Genomic DNA, 19,944 nt, shown 5'->3' on the forward strand with positions numbered 1-19,944 from the left:
CATACAGTTGGCCTCAAACCAATGATCCGGCTGGTCCAGATCCCTCTGCAGAGCCCTCCTACCCTCCAGCAGATCAACACTCTAACCTGATTTGGTGTAATCTGCAAATTTTCTGAGGGTACACTCAATCCCTTCATCCACATTGTTGATAAAGGTATTAAAGAGAACTGACCCCAATACTGAGACCTAGGGAACGTCACTCATGATCAATCACCAACTGGATTTGGGCCTATCCCTTCAGCTAGTTCTTTATCTGTAGCAGAGTACACCCATCCAGGCCATAAGCTGCCAGCTTCTCCAGGAGAACGCTATGGGATATGGTGTCAAAGCCCTTACTGAAGTCTAAGGAGACACATCCACAGCCTTTCCCTCATCTACTAGGTGGGACACTTTGTCATAGAAGGAGACCAGGTTGATCAAAGAGGACCTGCCTTTCATAAAACCATGTTGACTGGGCCTGATCCTATGGTTCTTTTGTATGTGACATGCAATATTACCCAAAATTATCTGCTCCATGACCTTGACCAGCACCAAGGTCAAACTGAGAAGTCTGTAGTTTCCAAATCTTCCTTCCAGACCTTCCTGTAGATTGGCATCATGTTAGCCAACATCCAGCCAACAGGGACCTCCCCAGTTAGCCAAGAATGCTGATAGATAATGGAAAGTGGCTTAATGATCACCTCTGCCTGCTCCCTCAGCGCCCTGGTGTATCCCATCTCGCCCCATAGACTTGTGGGTGTCCTAGTGGTGTAGCAGTTTGCTAACCATTTCCCCTTCGACTACTGGGGCTTCATTCGGCTCCCCATCCCTGTCTTCTGGCTCAGGGGGGCTGGGTACCTGAAGCACAATTGTTCTGATTATTAAAGACTGAGGCAAAGAAGGCGTTCAGTACCTCAGCCTTTCCCTCATCTTCTGTCACTATGTTTCCCTCTGTATCCATCAGGGAATGGAGATTCTCCTTATCTCCCCTCTTGTTACTAATATATTTATAGAAACATTTCTTGTTGCCATTCACAGTGGTGGCCAGGCTCAGCTCTAATTGGGCTTTGGTCCTTCTAATTTTCTCCCTGCATGAATTCTCACAGAAGTCTTCTATTCCTCTTGAGTAGCCTCCCACTCCTTCCAAAAGTTACAAATTCTCTTTTCATCCCTAAGTTCCAGCTGCAGCTCTCTATTCAGCCAGGTCAGCCTTCCCCACTGGCTCACCTTCTGGCACATGGGGACAGCCTGCTCCTGTGCTTCGCATTACCTTCTTGAAGACAGATCAGCCTTCCTGGACTCCTTTGTCCTTCAGGACTGCCCCCCCAGGGGACTCTGCCAACCACCCTCCTAAACAGATCAAAGTCTGCCCTTCCTAAGTCCAAAGTAACAATTCTGCTGACCACCCTTTTAACTTCTCCAAGTATCGTAAACTCAGTCATTTAATTATTACTATACCCAAGGCAACCTCCAACAGACATGTTGCCTGTGAGTCTTTCTCTGTTTACAAAGAACAGATCGAGTGGGGCTCCTTCCCATTGGTAGGCTCACTAACCAGCTGTGTTGGGAAGTTGTCTTCCATGCACTCCAGGAGCCTCCTAGACTGGTTCCTCTTTGTTGTGTTGTATTTCCAGCAGACATCTGGCAGGTTGAAGTCCCCCACAAGAACAAGGGCTAGCGATGGGGAGACTTCTCCCAGGTGCCTCCAAAATATGTAATCTACCTCTTCATCCTGTTTGGGTGGTCTGTAACAGATCCCCACCAGGATGTCTGCCTTGTTGCCCTTCCCCTTGATTCTCAACCATAGACACTGAACCCCACCATCGCCCTCCTCAAGTTCCAAGCAATCAATACCCTCCCTGACATGGCTAGTCCATATCCTATCCTTCCTCGCCTATCCCTTCTGAAGACTTTATAGGCATCTATTACAGTACTCCAGTTATGAGAGTCATCCCACCATGCTTCTGGGATGGCAATTCATGGCATCAATCTTCTCAGACACTGCATTGAGAGTACCTTAAAGACGGTGTAATTTTTATGAAGTTTAATTTCAGGCAATGTTGAATGCCAAAAACTGATTGAGTTCATGAATTTTTGCATGTAGTGACACAAAAATGAAGAATTCATTCATCTAAAAAATTATATCAATTTGTAAAGAAAAACATGTTTCCCCTGTATCTATCATATGTATTTCTAAATCAATCATGTCAACAGGAATCTAAAGGCCGACTTTTGTTCTTGCATCAGTTTTCTTTAATCATTCCATGTTAAGAATTTATCTAACATTGATATAATATTTAGTATTCTACTATTAGTCCATAGTAGAAAAAACCCTACTTTTGTATTTATATAAACATTTTATTTGTTTTAATAGACAATCATAGACATAGCTAAATATTGCATCTTAAATTCCATTCTACACTACCTCTTTTTTTGCCAGAAATATGAAAGATACTAATTGCAAACTGGGCTTCAGATTCCAAAGCCTGCACAAAGTATGCAATAGGTTAAATGAAATCCACTGACATCAATTTAAATCCTTTATTTTTATTATTATTAATCCAATGGTCATAAGAAAAAACAAAAAAAAAAAAAAAAAAGAGAAGGAAAATATAGGATAAATATATTCCTAAAAATTCTGTTATTTACTTTTTAATTGAGCTAATATACTAAAAGTTAATTATTTCCACCGAGACAAGAGGGAAAAGAAGTTCCCTTACTACTCACTCAGGTGAATATTGAAGGATTCAAATATCCCAGAATGCCCTTCACTGCTCTTTTAATACCTAATGATATAGTCTCTATTTTCAGCAACAACAGTTTAAACAAAAGTCATATTTAACCTCATGGAAATGTGTCAAAATTTAAATTACTCATAGCTCTAAGGTGGAGTACAGATTTTTCCAGGTTTTCACAGAATCACAGAATGGTTAGGGTTGGAAGGAACCTCGAAAGATCATTTAGTCCAATCCACCTGTTAAAGCCACCCACCTAGAGTAGATTGTATGGGAACACGTCCAGGTGGGTCTTGAATGTCCCCAGAGAAGAAGACTCCACAACCTCTCTGGGCAGCTTGTGTCAGTGCTCTGACACCCTCAAAGTAAAGAAGTTTAGAAGTTTTTTCTCATAGTCAGATGGATCCTCCTATACTTTAGTCTGTGCCCATTGCAGTAAGAGAATAATCATTTGTATTAGTTTCTAAATGCAACAGATACTTCCATTTTTTGTCATTTTTTCTCCTTTAGTCTAAGTTGTTAATTTAAAGAGTCTGGTTTGACATTTTGTTATTGGGAAATCAAAGACTGAGAGAGATAAAGCTTTTAAAGGAAAAAAAAGGTAGCTATTAAGGTATTCCCTCCACCATGATTCATCAACAATGGTAAGACTAATCTTTTCAGACCTGAACCTGAATCCTTGAGAATTCAAGACACTGAAGATGTGTTGCTTAAAGCACTGAAGGAGTTGGGTGACCTGTTGGCTGTGACCAGTGAAAGGAGACACTAGAAACTATAGCAGGAGTAAAAATTGAGACACTTCATGATGTTATAATATTTGTCCTTCCCAGAGAACAGACATTAGGATAAATTTTTGAAGGCTGAGTGGAAAAATAAAGGCTTGGAGTAAGGACAATGTATAGCTTGGAAGAAAGAAAGGTGCTCCTGAGAGGAAGTTTTTTTGGATTTATTGGAAAAGGAGCAAAAGTAAGAAAACCTATTCCACTTGAGAAAAAGAATTTAAATATTTGGCTTCCTTTAGCTGACTAGACTAGACTAGACTAGACTAGACTAGACTAGAATAGAATAGAATAGAATAGAATAGAATAGTTTTATCTAGAACGGACTTGCAATGGTCATCTAATCCAATTGCCAAAAGATGGAACTGCAGTCTATATCTTTATGGGTTCTTTTCAAAATTGGGGTTCTACATTTGGGTTTTGTTGTTGTTGTTTTGTTGATAGTTTTTTGTTAAGGTTTGTATGTTATTTTTACTTGGTTATTTTTGTTTTTTGTTGGTTTTGATTTGTTTGGCTTGTTGGTTGGTTTGATTTGGTTTGGGCTTTTTAATTGGTTGTTTTGTTTGGTTTTGTTTTGGTTTTGGTTTGGCTTGTTGAGTTTTTGTTGTTGTTGTTTGTGCGTTTTTTTCCCCCACAAAAGAAAGAAATTACAACAAAGAGAAAAACAATACTCATAGCACAAGCTTCAAGAAGAACTATGGGTCTTAAAACCTTTATCTGGTATTAATTAAAATTAAACTGAATTAAAAAGAAGATACCTAAAAATGTTAGCTAATGATAAATGTTTTGGAAGCAATGTAAAGCTCTTAAACCTTATACTTCAAAGTATTGACTGTGTGAAATGGTATACTGAAGTGACCAAAACATCTGCTAGGTACCCCTAAAAGAGATGTTCTGATTCCTGTTCAGGTCAGGCGATCACAACTTAAAATTCCTAGTTGCTTCCTGCTCTGCCTGTGAGACTTCGGGATTACTCTTCCAACACATCTAATTCCCTTTTTATAAAACTTCTCCTTTTGACTGTATAGGGGGCCTAAATCCTGTACTCTGAATGACCAATACACATTTTGGTTTTTTTAAATACCATGTATGGTGGTCCACTAATTATTCTTCATTGCTTTCCTAGTACTTGTTCGGCTACATTTGTAGCTGGTATTAGTCTTACCTTAAGGGAACCAATTGATAGTTCTTATTATGCTCTTTGCCTTTTTACCATTCACTTGAACAAAAATCTATCTATTCACTTTGGGAAAGACTGAATATCTCCAGGATTGTGATTCAAGAAGTATTGATATTTTAAGAGTTCTCCAGCACCTCTGACAGAAGAAGGTTTCATATGTTAAAAGTTTGGGCTATTGACAAACCAATATCATAAGAAAATAAATAATTGATATTCTTGTGTTTTCTAAATTTGAGAAAATCCTACGGGAATATAAATTTTATTGAATCAGTTAAGAGTCATTCCATCAGAAGAATGGAAAAGAGACCCAAAACAAATTTCCCATAATGCACTAGCAAATTGTGCTATGCTGGCAAGGGGTGAAAATTATTTCCTAACCCATGTCATAAATGCTGTTCACAAGGCTTTCAGGAATTCATTTACTGTTTTCTTAGTGTTTACAATTGATTTCACAGCAGGAAAATCAGCTGCAGCTGCTTTAGCATGAACAAAGCAGTTTAAAACCTCTTCTACAATTTCTAATTTTGATCTTTTCCATCCATTAATTCCATGCAGTGACTATGTATCAAGTAAATACTGTCTTTCATTTTTCCTGAATTTAACTGCTACTTATTTGAGTGTCTATTTGTTCTGGTACTGCAGGTGAGTATAAAAGAGAGGGATTGATTAGACATGAATAAAGCTTTTGTAATTTTATTACTAAAAAAAATTGCATGGTTATTCCTTTCCTTCATGCTGGATTATTCCAATTTGTGCAGTCTTTTCTCAGATGTAAAGACAAGCGTCTTCACAACCTGCTTTTTCAGCACTTTAGGCTCCAGTTTATAATCTGATGGGAGAACAGCAGACTACCTATCTAGGTGTCTCTGACAAGGGTAGGCAAATGCTGGTCCATGCATTTATCTTCATAATGAAATGTTCCTGAAGGGGTTGGGGGACAAGTTATGAGAAAAAGAGGATGATGATGGTGATGATGTTGATGATGTTGATGATGATGATGTGAGCTCCCACAGATACAAACCTGCCATGGAGGCACTCCAAAGTTAGTTTTAGGCAGACAACAAGGTCCAAAACAGACTTTTATTCTGGTCAGGAAAGTCCAGGAAAACAACTGATTAGAAACAGGGTTTATAAAATTACTTAGCACTCCGGTAATATAAAATGCAGGTTAGGATATCAGTTGAAGAAATTATCGCAGTACAGTCAATAAGAATAATGGAGATCCACAGCATGCATACCCGCACTCACAAGAAACAATGCCAGAGCTGTCTGACTCCAGGATACTACACTTGCTTGTCTAGCGAGGAAATACACTTGCTTATTCCAGCAAGGAAAATATTAAGGATGTACTCTCGCCTGAGTCCAGCAACGAATTATTACTACATTCACTTATGCAGCGAGGAATTATTCAAGGATGTATCAAATAAGTTATCTCTCACCTACACGCGGAGGTGAGGCAGTCCCAGTCTAAGGGGAGGGCTCATCATCTGCAGCAGACCCGTAGCTCCAAGAGGATCACACAAAGGTGATCCTCAGTGGGCACCCTGTTTTTATAGTCTAGTAAGATCTAGCTGTGGGCATTCCAGAAATTTCTCGGCTTCTCTGCACCCCCCCGCTCTGGCTATGGCCCAGAAACTTCCTGACTTCTTGGCACCTCTTCTCCTCTCCTGGCCAATGGCAAACAAAAGGAGCTATTAACTGCCCCACTGAAGGAGAGCGGGGATGTGTTGAGGAAGAGGGGGATGTGCATGCACCTTCCACATCAAAGGAAAGGCGAGGGGAAATGTGCAACTGCTACAAAACCCCTGTTGGTTTTCTTAGAATGCTTTGAGTGTCTGTGTGTGATATGAAGCATGTGAATAATCTTAAATTCTTCTGTTCTCTAGCTTATATAGTGATGGACAGCAGATAAATCAACGTCATAAATCTACACCTTTTTTTTCGTTATGTTCCCTCTCCTTCTCTGGCTACTTTTTCAGTGTCTGGAAATCACTTCACAATTTTTTAAACAATTATTATTCCTGCCTCCAAAGCAGTAAATGATGTCCCAGTGTTCAGTTCTTACATGTTGTGTGCCTCTTTGCTGCTCACCCACACCTGACCCTATACATTAGTGCAAGCACAAGTGTCTTGCATTTAGCAGCTGAAGTCTCTATACTGAGTTGAGGTAATCAGAAAAACTTTGGAGTAAAGTTATTCTACTGTTGTTATGTGTACAGTCTGTTATGTTAGTGTACACATCTTGACAAATCATTGATTTTTTGACCACCAGCCCTTCATCTTCCAAATTCATGATGGATGTCTTTTGCTCAATATTATGTAATTCGCTGTGATGTAAGTATAAAAGTAATTTCCCCAAATTTAATTAAGAAAAGGGAAAGAAAATAACCTGTATTAGATAACTATTTACAGTAAAGTCTCATCATCTTACAGATAGAATGGCTTATGAGGGAAACTGTGTGGTCAAACAGAGAAAATAAATTATTCAAATTAATGAAAATAAATACTCTTTTTTTTTTTTTTTTTAATAAATAACCCAAGCATGCATTCACAGACTGATTAGTATGTCTTTAGATAATCTTACTGGATTCTATGTTTCTGGTTTCCCAGATATTTTCTCCTAAGCATGATTAATAAAATATTAATTTTGTTATGAAGTCTTCAGACACACAGCTTTTTGGTTAGGAAATGTGCTGAGATGTAAAAATGGTCCATGAATAAATAGAGTTGTTTAATAAAGACATTAGCAAAACCAAACGGTTCACATTCGATAAAACAAATAGTCTTCTGATCAAGATGTAAAATGAAAACATGATGAGGAAAAGAGCTGAATTTCCCTCAGAAACTCCCTCTGTTTTTATGCATCTTTTAGTATAAATTGGTCGAATTTGTCTTTTCTCTCCTTTTACTTGTATTAAAAACAAACTAATTCTTCATCTCTGCTCGAAGACCTGAATTCTTCTTCTCTGCTCTCCAAAGTGAATTTCTTATACTACTCAATTTACGACCCCTCAAAATACAGCAGATCATAACAGCAAAGGTTACAGACTTTAGCAATCAGTGATACTATGGTATGACTGACTCCTCCCTATAGCACCATAGTTTTTTTCCAAATATGCCATTCCATGAGTAAGCATAGAAAAAAAATATTGCATAAGAACTTCGGTGATTAAACTCAACTCCTTATTATGTCAAATGTAAATGCTAAAAAAAACAGGTATGAGAATACGTCTGCATATATCACCAAAGAGCAGAAAAATGTCGAGTTCATTCTGATGATAGGTGACTTGTCACTAAGTTCTGTACAAAATCATTGAAAGAGTAAACTTGAGTAAAAAGTCGTTTTAAAAAACTATCTGGTATATTTTGACCGGAGACTAATGGTATTGGAGAACAAGTGAAAGTAAGTTGTTAAATAAAAAGTGTGTGTGTGTGTGATGGTAGATAATTAGAAAACTGTAGATAACAAGGGATGTGTTCTGTTATATAATTTTTTTAATCGTATTATGTACTTAGATCAAGGCAGATGAAAAAAAATCAGTTTCAAAGGGACAATATTTATTCAAACTTTTAATAATAATTTTTAAAAATCATATTTACTTCAAAATGACACATTTACTTATAAGTCGTCATTCCTACTCACTGTTAGTGAGATGAATTTCTTCAAATACAATTCCATTTTGCATTTAAATTTTGCCAGTTTTGGAGAGATTTCAGCTTTAAATAATTTTCTCTCAGGTTACACTGATGTTCGCAAGAGGAATAACCATAGGGACCTCTTCTGTGGTGCAATTCCTAATAATTATACAATTTGGATACACACTTTACAAGAAGTTCACTGTGTGTTTTCCAACCTTCAAAAAAAATGTCTGATTTTCTACTGAATATAATGGCTTAGAATTAACTTAGAATTACAACCTGCTAAACTTCTGGGACATGGGTAATTGCAGATTTCTCCATTATATAATTTTTTCACAGGAAGCATTGGAAGTGCAACCGAAGACCTGAATTCTTCAAGAACTACTGAGGGTCCTTATTTCCCAATAGTGCAAATAGGTAGACTCCTATGGGAAATGAGGGACAGTATTCAGAAAGTAAAGTGACACACTGATGCCAGAAGTGGCTCGTGATTTGTTTGATGCGAGGAAGATTTAACTTGTTTTTTGCTTAGATTCAGGAAGACATCATCATTCTAAAATACTGTTCAACTATATCTTACCTGCAATGTTATGATTTGAAGATAAATACATGCTTATGCTTTTATGAGTAGGGAAGACAGTACAGAAAAAGGAAACTTTGAAGATTACTATGATAAGATATAACTTAAATTTTCTCCCTAAATAGACCTATTTTTAGTATTTCTCATATGTATCATGTCACTGTGTTTCTCTTCTCTTTACAATGATAATTGAGGAACAGTACATATTCTTAGAATCATAGAATGTCCTGAGTTGGAAGGGACCCACAAGGATCATTGAGTCCAGCTCCTGCCCCTGTATATGATAACCCCACTGTTCACACTGTGTGTCTGAGGGCATTATCCTGTCTCTTCTTGAACACTTCCAGGCATGGAGCCATGACTACCTCCCTGGGGAGATTGTTCCAGTGCTTCACCACCCTCCAGATGAAGAACCTTTTCCTAATGTCTAAGCCAAACCTCCTCGGCACATCTTTCTGCCATTCCCTCAGGTTCTGTCATTGGTCACTAAAGAGAAGAGTTTGCCATCTACTCTTCCTCCTCCCCTTGTGGGGAAGCTGTAGACCACAATGAAGTCTTTCCTTAATGTCCTCTTCCACAAGCTGAACAAGCCAAGCGTCTTTAGCTGCTCCTCATACAGTTTCTCCCCAAACCCTTCAGCAACTTCGTAGTACTCTTCTGGACACTCTCTAGTAACTTGATGTCTTTTCTATACTGTGGCGCCTACAACTGCACACAGTACTCCAGGTGAGGCCGCACGCGTGCAGAGCGGAGCACGACAATCCCCTCCTTCGAATGGCTGGCAATACTGTGCTTGACGCACCCCAGGACACGGGTGGCCCTCTTGGCTGCCAGGGCACACTGTTGGCTCATGTTCAACTTGCCATCAACTGGAACCCCCAGATCCCTCTCCACAGAGCTGCTCTCCAGCATGTCATCCCCCAGTCTGTAGGTAAAGCAAGGGTTGTCGTGTCCCAACTGCAAAATCCAGGACTTGCCCTTGTTGAACTTCATGCGGTTGGTGATTGCCCAGTTCTCCAATTTGTTCAGATCCCTCTGCAGGGCCTCTCTCCCCTCAAGAGTGTTGACAGCTCCCCCCAGTTTCGTGTCATCAAGAAACTTACTAAGGAATCCCTCAAGTCCTGAATCAAAGTCATTTAGAAAGACATTGAAGAGTGCTGACCCTAAGATGGATCCCTGCTGAACCCTGCTAGTGACTGGTCACCAGCCCAACATAATCCCATTTACTAGAACACTTTGAATCCGTCCTGTCAGCCAATTGCTCACGCACTACATTGTGTGTTTACCCAGTGGTATACTGGCCATCTTTTCCAGGAGGATGCTGTGAGAGACAGTATCAAAGTCTTTACTGAAATCCCAAAAGATCACATTGACAGGCTTCCCTTGGACAAATAGGTAGGTAGCCTTGTCATAAAATAAAATTAAGTCGGTCAGGCAAGATTTTCCATTCATGAACGCATGCTGGCTGGGAGCAATGACTGCATTGTCATTCAGATGTTTTTCAATAACTCCCAGAACGATCTTCTCCATTATTTCACTGGCAACAGAAACGAGGCTGATGGGCCTGTAGCTGCCAGGGTCATCCCTGTTGCCTTTCTTGTAGATTGATACAACGTTTGCCAGCTCCCAGTCATCCGGGACATGTCCAGGTCCACAGCAGTGTTGAAAAATATTGGAGAAAGGTCTTGCTATGATGTCAGCCAGCTCTTTAAACACCCTTGGATGAACCCCATTAGACCCCATAAACTTATAGGGATCTAGCTGGAGTGGCAGATCCCTTACAAATTCTGGATTGATTTGGAGTTTATTGTTCTTATAACCACATTTTTCTAGCCCAGGGTTATGGGGGCCCTCAAGTCCATCACTGGTGTTGAAGACTGAGGTGAAGAAAGCATTAAACATCTCTAGTTTTGTCTATGTCCCTGTAATAAGGTGACCATGCTCATCAAGTAATGGGCCAATGTTATTTCTAGCTTGCCTTTTGACATTAATATATTTTAAAAAGCCTTCTTTATTGTCCTTCACAGTATTGGTCAGCTTCAATTCTAATTGTGCTTTGGTAGCACGCATTTCCTCCTTACAATGGTGAGCAGTATCTCTGTAGTCCTCCCATGTTGCCTGACCTTGCTTCATCTGAACATGTAATTACTTCTTTTGCTGCATTTCAAGAAGGAGATCCCTGCTCAGCCAAGCTGGTTTTTTACCTCACCTGCTAGATTTTTGTCATTTTGAAGCTGCCTGATCCTGTGATTTTAGTAGGTGGTACTTAAAAAGTGACCAACACTGATGGACCCCAGTAACTTCAAGAGCTTTTTCCCAGCAAATCTTAAACAATATTTCTCTGAGAAGCCTGAAGTCTGCTCTTGTCAAACCTAGTGTTAAGGTCTTGCTGGAAGTTCTCCTCCCGTTAGCAGAGATTTTAAACCTGACTTCTTCACAGTCACTGTGGCCAAGAGAGCCACCGATTGCCACATCTCCCACGAGACCCTCTCTGTTAATGAGAATCAAATCTAAGGAGGCACATTTCCTGGTTGGTTCCCTTAGTACCTACACCAAGAAGTTATCAAACATGTGCTTCAGGAATCTTCTGCACCTGTTGGTGCCAGCTGTGTGATATTCCCACTTGATACTGGGCAAATTAAGAGTTCCCCATAAGGACGAGGGCAGATGATTTGGAGGTTTCACTTACTTCCTTAAAGAACTACTTCTCAGTGTCATCTCCTGGCTGGGTAGCCTATAGTACACACCTATGATGACATCCACCTTATTTGTCTGACCCTTAATAGTTACCCAGAGCCTCTCAACTTTGCCACTGCCAACTGTCAGCTCCATGCAACCAAGCCCCTTCACTACATACAGCGTCACCACCCCAGTTCTCCTACCCTGCCTGTCCCTTCTGAATAGTCTGTAGCCATCCATTATGGCGCACCAGTCACAGGACTCATCCCACCAGGTTTTGCTAATGCCAGTTATATCATATCCCTGGGACTTGGCCATGGCTTCTAGTTCATCTTGCTTTTTCCTCATGCTGCGTGCATTAGTCTAGAAGCACTTCTAGACTCTCCTTCTCTGGAGACATTCAGGCATGCCTGGCCACGTTCCTGTGCAATTTACTCTAGCTGAACCTGTTTTGGCAGGTGGTTTGGATTAGATGATCTCCAGAGGTCACTTCCAACACTCACCATTCTGTGATTCTATGTGATTCTGTGATTCTTCCATCCTGTATTTAAGTTGAAGATGGCTGATATTAATGAGGGATTGCACCATGAAATCAAAAATAGGTGTTTTAGTTTCTCCTGTACTGCACTTTTCCACAAAAAGGAGATGTAGTAGAGTAATAAACTAGGTTTTAAAGAAAATTGCTCTACTTTGTGGTCTGAAACAACTAATTACTAAGTATAAAATAGAAACATTTTGTTTATGATAAGATATTGTTCTCAGATTTAATACTTTGCTCTTTATATAGATTTGCAGGGAAAAGGGGCAGGGGGGAAAAGGGGCAAAAATAATATTAGTTATTACTTTAGGTAAGCTCATACATTATATATGAAAAAAAAATTTATACTTCTCTTCCTAGAAAATTTCAGTTGCAACAAGGTACTGACAGAGTTGTTTCTTGTACTCAAACAGGAAAAAAACCTCCTATTGAGGGGCAGCATCACCCTGGTATGTCTTTCTTCTAAAAATCTTCTCCAAGCTTGTTGGCCTTTTGCCACACGTTAGATTTCCAACAGAGATAGGATCTGGCTTAATTTTAAACAATTTTCCTTCAAAATAAATAAAATAATTTAAATGAAGAAAAAGGAAAGAAAATAATTTAAAAAAACCCAAACAAACAAACAACCAAAGCTTGGTCCTTCTTGTAGATTTTTTTTACTTTTATATTTTCCCAAAGCTAAAAATGATCTTACATCCTTCCACAATGTCACTACAAATAGGAGGACTGTTTGCATGGCAATTGTAAAAATTTCATTTCAAAACTGCAGACAACTGTTAGAAACTCATTTACAGCTATAGATTTAATGAAAATTCTCATCTTGAATTATATCTTATCTGGTTAGACTACAACTGTCTGATACAAACAAACTGTTCATCACCAAAATGGAGCATTTTCCTTCAACAACCGTTTTTCTAGGTTTCCATCTCACATGTAGAGTTGTCTTATTTGTTATATAAACTTGTCATGATTTGACCTGAGGTAGCAATACAACCATGATAGCTGCTTTCTCACACACTCCCCCATCCTCCCACCAGGGGAGAGAGTCAAAAGGGAAGCAAGTAAATTGGATTGAGATAAACACAGTATAATAAAATAAATATATACTAATACACTATTAGTAAATATATATATATAAAATAAAAATACAAAATACTCAAGGCAATTCCTCACAAACATGCAGAAAGGCAAAATGGCAAAAAGTCAGACTAAACATCCCTACCAAAACTCCCCTGGCTACACCCCAAAGAGAGAGCAGAAGAGAAGAACCAACCAGAAGGTCCCGACTCTCTCTATATATGAAGCATGATGCTAATGGGATAGAATACTCATTGATCAGTTAGGATGTCAGTCAAGCTCTGCCCCATCCATGCCCCTCTTCCTCAATGCCTCACACCTGTGGAAAGAGCACTCAGAATGTCCTTGGCTCTCAGACCAGAGCAATTAAAAACATTCACTCTGTGCTGGGGTGTTATCTTCTTGTTCTCAAACTAAGCGCCAATAATGAGCATGCTAGCTGTAAAAAAGGAAAGATTTCTAACTACATGAAGAAAATTAACCCATTCTCAGTCAAACCAGCACAAAACTGATTATACATTAAAATTTCTGACACTTAGAATGATAATTAGCTCTATCTCTATTTTTACAGCTGTAAGACTTTGAGGATGAAAAACTGGTAATTTATTTAGTTAACCACAATTTTGTTTGTTTGGTTGGTCGGGTTTTTGTTTTGTTTTGTTTTGTCTTTTTCCTTTTGGTCTATGCATTGCCCTTAAGGTGAATTTTTATCCAGTTGTGTAAGGAATAATGCATAAACATTATACTAATCCAGCACAGTCTCTCTTCACCCACAGAAGAGGACATCTCTATGAAAATTTTATGTGCTATTGACAATATTGCTATTTTCATACTACACTGGATCTTCAAATAGAAGTTAAATCATAACTGAAGGAAATGCTAGAGATTGGTAAATGTTCTTTCTTGTTGCATTATTTTTCAGAGAAATTGTGTGAATTCCCCTAAGTGGAAGAGCTGGATCTGGTAAATCAGAATGGCATTCATTAATAGAGTGATGCTGATGGGATAAAGGAAGGGGCAAACCATGGGCTAATACTCAAATTATTATAACAACAAACATTTAGAGCAAGAGGTTCAGTGATGTTCATTTTTTGTTGAAGTGAATAATACATTGTCCTTAATAAAAAACATATGTATTGTTTCATATTAGAACTTTTCAAAGGTTTTCTGTATTTGTATAAGCACAGAGCTATACTCAACTATTGCCATACAGTATGCATTGACAGAATGTTTAAATAACTTTCTGCAGTCTAGATATGCAAAATATGAACTAAAATACAATAAAGATTTGAGAGAACCAATTTTTTTTTTTTTTTTAATCATGGAAAATTTCAAATAATTAGATCTGCTCAGCAGTCTTATTTCATTTACGTTTTAGCTTTCCAAGTAAAACAATTAAAAATGTAGAATATCCAGAGGAAAGATAATTTCTAACTGAAAGGCATTTTTTTAAAATGTTGAATAAGTTGAAACAGAAAAAAAAAAAAAAATCTTTTTGGTTGATTAGTAGGTGTGTCAGAATTGTCCTGAATAAGGTAAATGTCCATTTTGCTTAGTTAACGTTTACTGAAGAAACCCATATTATTCCAAAATTAGAGTATCTCCACTTAGAAACATTTATTTCACTTACCTCTCATTTGAAAAAGAAATTTTAGTAAACTTTAAAAGGGGGCACACTGATCAAAATTATAACTATATAGAAAAGAAACATGATTGAAATAATTTTTTTAAATATAATTCTAAACATCTAATCATCTTTGTAGAACATTCAGTGGGAAAAAATACTAAATAAAAGTTTGAATGCCCTCTATATTCTCCTTAGTGAGATGATTCTACATAAGTGTATATTGTGTGGACATGCCTCACACAAGTGTTAGGGCCACTACCACAGATAGAATGCACCAGTCAAATTTGGAATGAATTTGCTGTGCTCTGTTTCTTAAAAATAGCTTTTGTATGTTTAGTACATTTAGCAAGTCACTGACATGGTCATACTCCCTACGCCAGGGATGTTAAACTCATTTTCACCAGGAGTCACATCAGCCTGGTGGTTGCCTTCAAAGGGCTGAATGTACATTTATACAGTCCTAAAATTACAGTTGGCTCTTTGAAGGCAACCACCAGGCTGATGTGGCTGCCCATGAAAATGAGTTTGACAGCCCTGCATTATACTATGCAAAGGGATGAAACAATACAGCAGGATACCCAGGAGACAGATACCAAGGAGCAGTGCAAGGCAAAGAATGATCTCATAGGTTTACATTCCTGGGTACAAACTCTCAAGGAAAATTTCTTAATCCAAGTTTCATTCTTAGAGTGAGAAGCTGTGGATTGCTCATGAAACATGCAGGCTGCCATGCAAAGTATGTAAAGAATGCCATTTGTGACCTCACTGACAGTCTTTTCACTAAAACTCCTATAGTAAGAAACTTGAAATTATAGTCATTACCTTTAGAAAATACTCCCTATACTTGCAGATTTTGTTCTTGGAAGATAATGCTGTATTAAGATTTTGGTAGCAGGTCTGAAATCTGAAAACCAGAACAGTAAGTCCCTCTTCAGTAACATGCTGTAAAGTAAATGTGCTGAAGAGCTTTACAGAATTGTATATGTAGATGTCAGGTTCTCAAGACAGAGGGATGACTATAGTATTAAAGAAAATTATAGGATGACTATAGTATTAAAGTAAATTATAGGAACTATTTATCAGCGTTGTAACATAATATGATATTAGTAGAGTTTGACCACTAACATTGTTAAAACAAATGTAGTATTATATAGATATTTTTCAGATGAAGAATCCATTGTGAATGGCAAATTGCAATAATGACATTAAATAGTTACATTTTTATTAAAACAGATAACTTTCGTTTTATATTCTTTTTTCTAAACCTAATGAATGTAATACATTTCTTTGCAGATGCTTCGTTCAATTTAAAATTCTGATCAGTCTATTAAAGTTTACTTTTAATCACAGCACATTAGCTACTAGCCTTTCCATCCACTCAGCTATGACTGAGATCTTACTAGAAGCAAAGCAGTAGTAGGTTGAGAGAGATTCTCCTTCCCCTCTACTCTGCCCTGGTGAGACCACATCTGAAATACTGTGTCCAGTTCTGGGCCCCTCAGTTCAAGAAGGACAGGGAACTGCTGGAGAGAGTCCAGCACAGGGCAACGAAGGTGATTAAGGAAGTGGAGCATCTCCCTTATTAGGAAAGGCTGAGGGAGCTGGGTCTCTTTATCTTGGAGAAGAGGAGACTGAGAGGTGACCATATTAATGTTCATAAATATATAAAGGCTGAGTGTCACAAGGATGGGGCCAGGCTCTTCTCGGTGACAACCAATGATAGGACAAGGGGTAATGGGTTCAAACTGGAACACAAGAGGTTGCACTTAAATTTGAGAAGAAACTTCTTCTCAGTGAGGGTGACAGGACACTGGAACAGGCTGCCCAGGGAGGTTGTGGAGTCCTCTACTCTGGAGCCATTCAAAACCCGCCTGGATGCCTTCCTGTATAACCTCATCTAGGTGTTCCTGCTCCGGTAGGGGGATTGGACTAGGTGATCTTTCGAGGTCCCTTCCAATCCCTGACATTCTGTGATTCTGTGAAAGCAATGAAAAAAAAAAACATCTAAAAGCAAAGCTTCAGGCTCTAAGAAGAAAATGATATATTCATGGCTATTCTTCATTTACAACATTTAAACAAAAGTTTAAAATATTCATGTTTAAACCATAACAACTCCCAAAAGCCCAGTGTCTCTGATAAAGACTGCAGGACGGGGAATAACATCTGGTAAATATTGGTCATCTTTTGCATGCTGTTTTTCTTCTGGAAATTGGTCTTTTGATAGTCTACTTGGTTTTGAAAATGTGTCACATTGTGTTCTTCGTACTCATTTATCTGTACTTTATTAAGTGTTCTGCTTTTTGCATCAAGGAGAGAGCTGGATTTCATACCAAGTGACAGTAAGCCTGGATCATGAAGTCTCATTTTATTGGCAGCTGATACAAACTTATCAGAACCCTGATGAGAGAGAACACTTTTTAATTGTCTACAATTCTCCTCGAAGAATGTATAATATGCTTAAAGAGTCCTGCCAAGTATCAACAAATCAAGAAAAAACTGAAGAAAATTGAATCAGCTATCTTGTATTCATTTAATTCGTTTCTCCCAAGAGTTCTAGACAGCAAGCTTTCTGAGCACAAAAAGTGTTTTCATATACCTACTGATTCAGAACATTTCACTGTTTCACCAATTACTTTTGAATGCTCTGACAGAAGTAGGTTTTGCAACCCACAAATTGTTCAATAGAGTATGTGAGTTTTTGAGTTTGGTTTTTGTTTGTCTGGTTGTCTGGTTTGTTTTATTTGTTTTGTTTTGTTTTAATTGTGAAAGTTTTTCTGAAGATATGCTGATGTGATGTGGCATGCAATGCATGTAGAGGTCAGAAGTCAAATATCTAATTACTTCTACCCTTTACACATTTCCTTCACAATTTCAAAACAGCCATGAGGAAAACTCTTGAGGCCTATCAAAGGATTTTTCAGGATCCTAAGCTGGATTTCCCGAAATAACTCTACAGTTAGTTTTCACCTGGATTAAAATTTCTTCTTATCAGAAAATAATTTAGGCTAATGAAGTATGAGCATTTAGAAATAGAGACCTTTTTCTTAAATATCTGAAGAATACTTTTTCTTGTTGTTGGCAGTATTTGTGCACTCTAGAGCGCACAATTTAAAAGTATACTGTATATTGGGGTTGAGAATTTAAATCAAACCCCCCACAGAATTAGTTCTATTTATTACATCTCCATCACCACCTTGTAGATGATCTGTGTACACATGTGAATAATGTATACCAAATTACACAAACTTTGTAGCCGGGGAGAAATGATTAAAAAGATGCCCTAAAAAGGAAAATCTTTCTGTGGATTATATTGATGGTTCCATAAATACAAATTATTAATAAGTAACAATGTTTCTATTTTTTCTCATGGTAAACTTTCACCAGACTGATTTGTAATAACACAATCAATATGAACTCTATACCTTATATGGACACATTTGAAATAATATGAGTGTTGCTTTAGTCATCTCCTGCATTATTTGATAATATGTGATTGTTTGCCTAAATCACATAGTATTCTCCTAATTTAGTTAATAAAGTTGTCTTGAGTTGTTACATGTTCCTTTGAAACCTCAGGCTTCAGGCATGTTGCCCACTATTTTGCCACAGGATGGAGAGATTTTCTGTCTAATGAAGATTAGAAGATACATCTTCCTCTCAGGTGCTCTCAGAAAAGCACATGCAGCAAGATGCAAAAAACCCGGGCAGCAAAATGAAATCCTTTTCATTACATAGTCACCTGGAGGAATATGTGATAGACTGATGAAGCTTTTGTTTTTGCAATAGCCATCCGAAAAAGAAAAAAAAAAAAAAAAGTTTTCAGATTCCCACACACTAAAACCATTCTCAAAACCAGTCTAATAGCAAATAAAGGTACTTATGTACTAAATAAAAATCAGATAACGCATCTGAGGTTTATAGGAGCGACTGAAGAGAAATGAAAGGAAAATAGCCTAAACATTAATTTAAGCCAGGATTAAACGAAAGACACAAGATTTCTCTTACTCCATAAACTTGTATAAACAACTTGATTGTTAAAGATCCAGTCTCTCTGGTTCTCGTTGAAAGCTTTGTTGCATGACACTAAATTTAAATCCAGACCTATCTGGATTTAAACCTAACTAAATCCCATCCTTCCTCTGCTCCTTATACCTGAATATTCCTTCATCTGTTTCCTGAGAAGCCAAGATACAAAGAGTATCTTATATCTCTCCCTTTCCCAACAGCAAGTCATCAGTAGTCCTAATCTACCACAGGAGTCATTGCTGATTATGTCTGCTAAACCATTTTAAGTTATTATGCTTTCATGATACAAAATCTCCCTGCCCACCTGTATCCACAAAACAAATAGTATTGCTTTTAACAGAATTTAAAGGTTCATCATGAGGAGGGACAGACAGCAATCATGAAACCATGGTACCTTAGATGTCTACTGAGGAGATTCCTCCTTCCAGATTGTGTTCTTCATTCACAGTTCTGTGAAAAAATTAGACCTGGCATAATCTATAATCTATAATCTTATTAATTTATTTTCTGTACACTGACATGTGGAGTAACAAATATGTCTTACAAAATATTTTGATTGCCAAAACCCAGGTAAAAAGACCTTGAAAGTAAGTAAAAATCAAGCATCAAGTGTGTCTTTGAGCTTTTCCTATTCTGAGAACTTATACCTTCTGCTTCCATTTTAAGTGTTTCCCATGCTAAAAGAGATGAAATAATGATTTTATTCTAAAATTATTTATGCAACCTAATGTTGTCACTGCTTTTACTGACATTGCCACACAGTCACAGTAGTGTTATTCATGACAGAGAAGGCACTTTTAACCAACATGAAACATAACCTGAAGTAATGCTAGGCATGCTGTTATGCTCAGACAGATCTCCTTTAATCAAGTTATTGACACAAAACTCAGGAAAGCAGCTTGTTATTTAATTTCACATATGTTTTATCTAGTTTCAGTCCTCAGCAGAAACACTGAATTAAATTTTCTGTTTCATTATGGATCAAAAATAGTTATTTTCAGTGGAAAAGCAACAAATAAGAGTAAACAAAGAACACATACATTTCCATGAAAGTCATAATTGTAGTATGAAGGAGACTTCAGTATAGGTGGTAGGCTGCAATGAG

This window comes from Patagioenas fasciata, chromosome Z, assembly GCF_037038585.1.
Source record: "Patagioenas fasciata isolate bPatFas1 chromosome Z, bPatFas1.hap1, whole genome shotgun sequence".
In the NCBI taxonomy this organism is placed as follows: Eukaryota; Metazoa; Chordata; class Aves; order Columbiformes; family Columbidae; genus Patagioenas; species Patagioenas fasciata.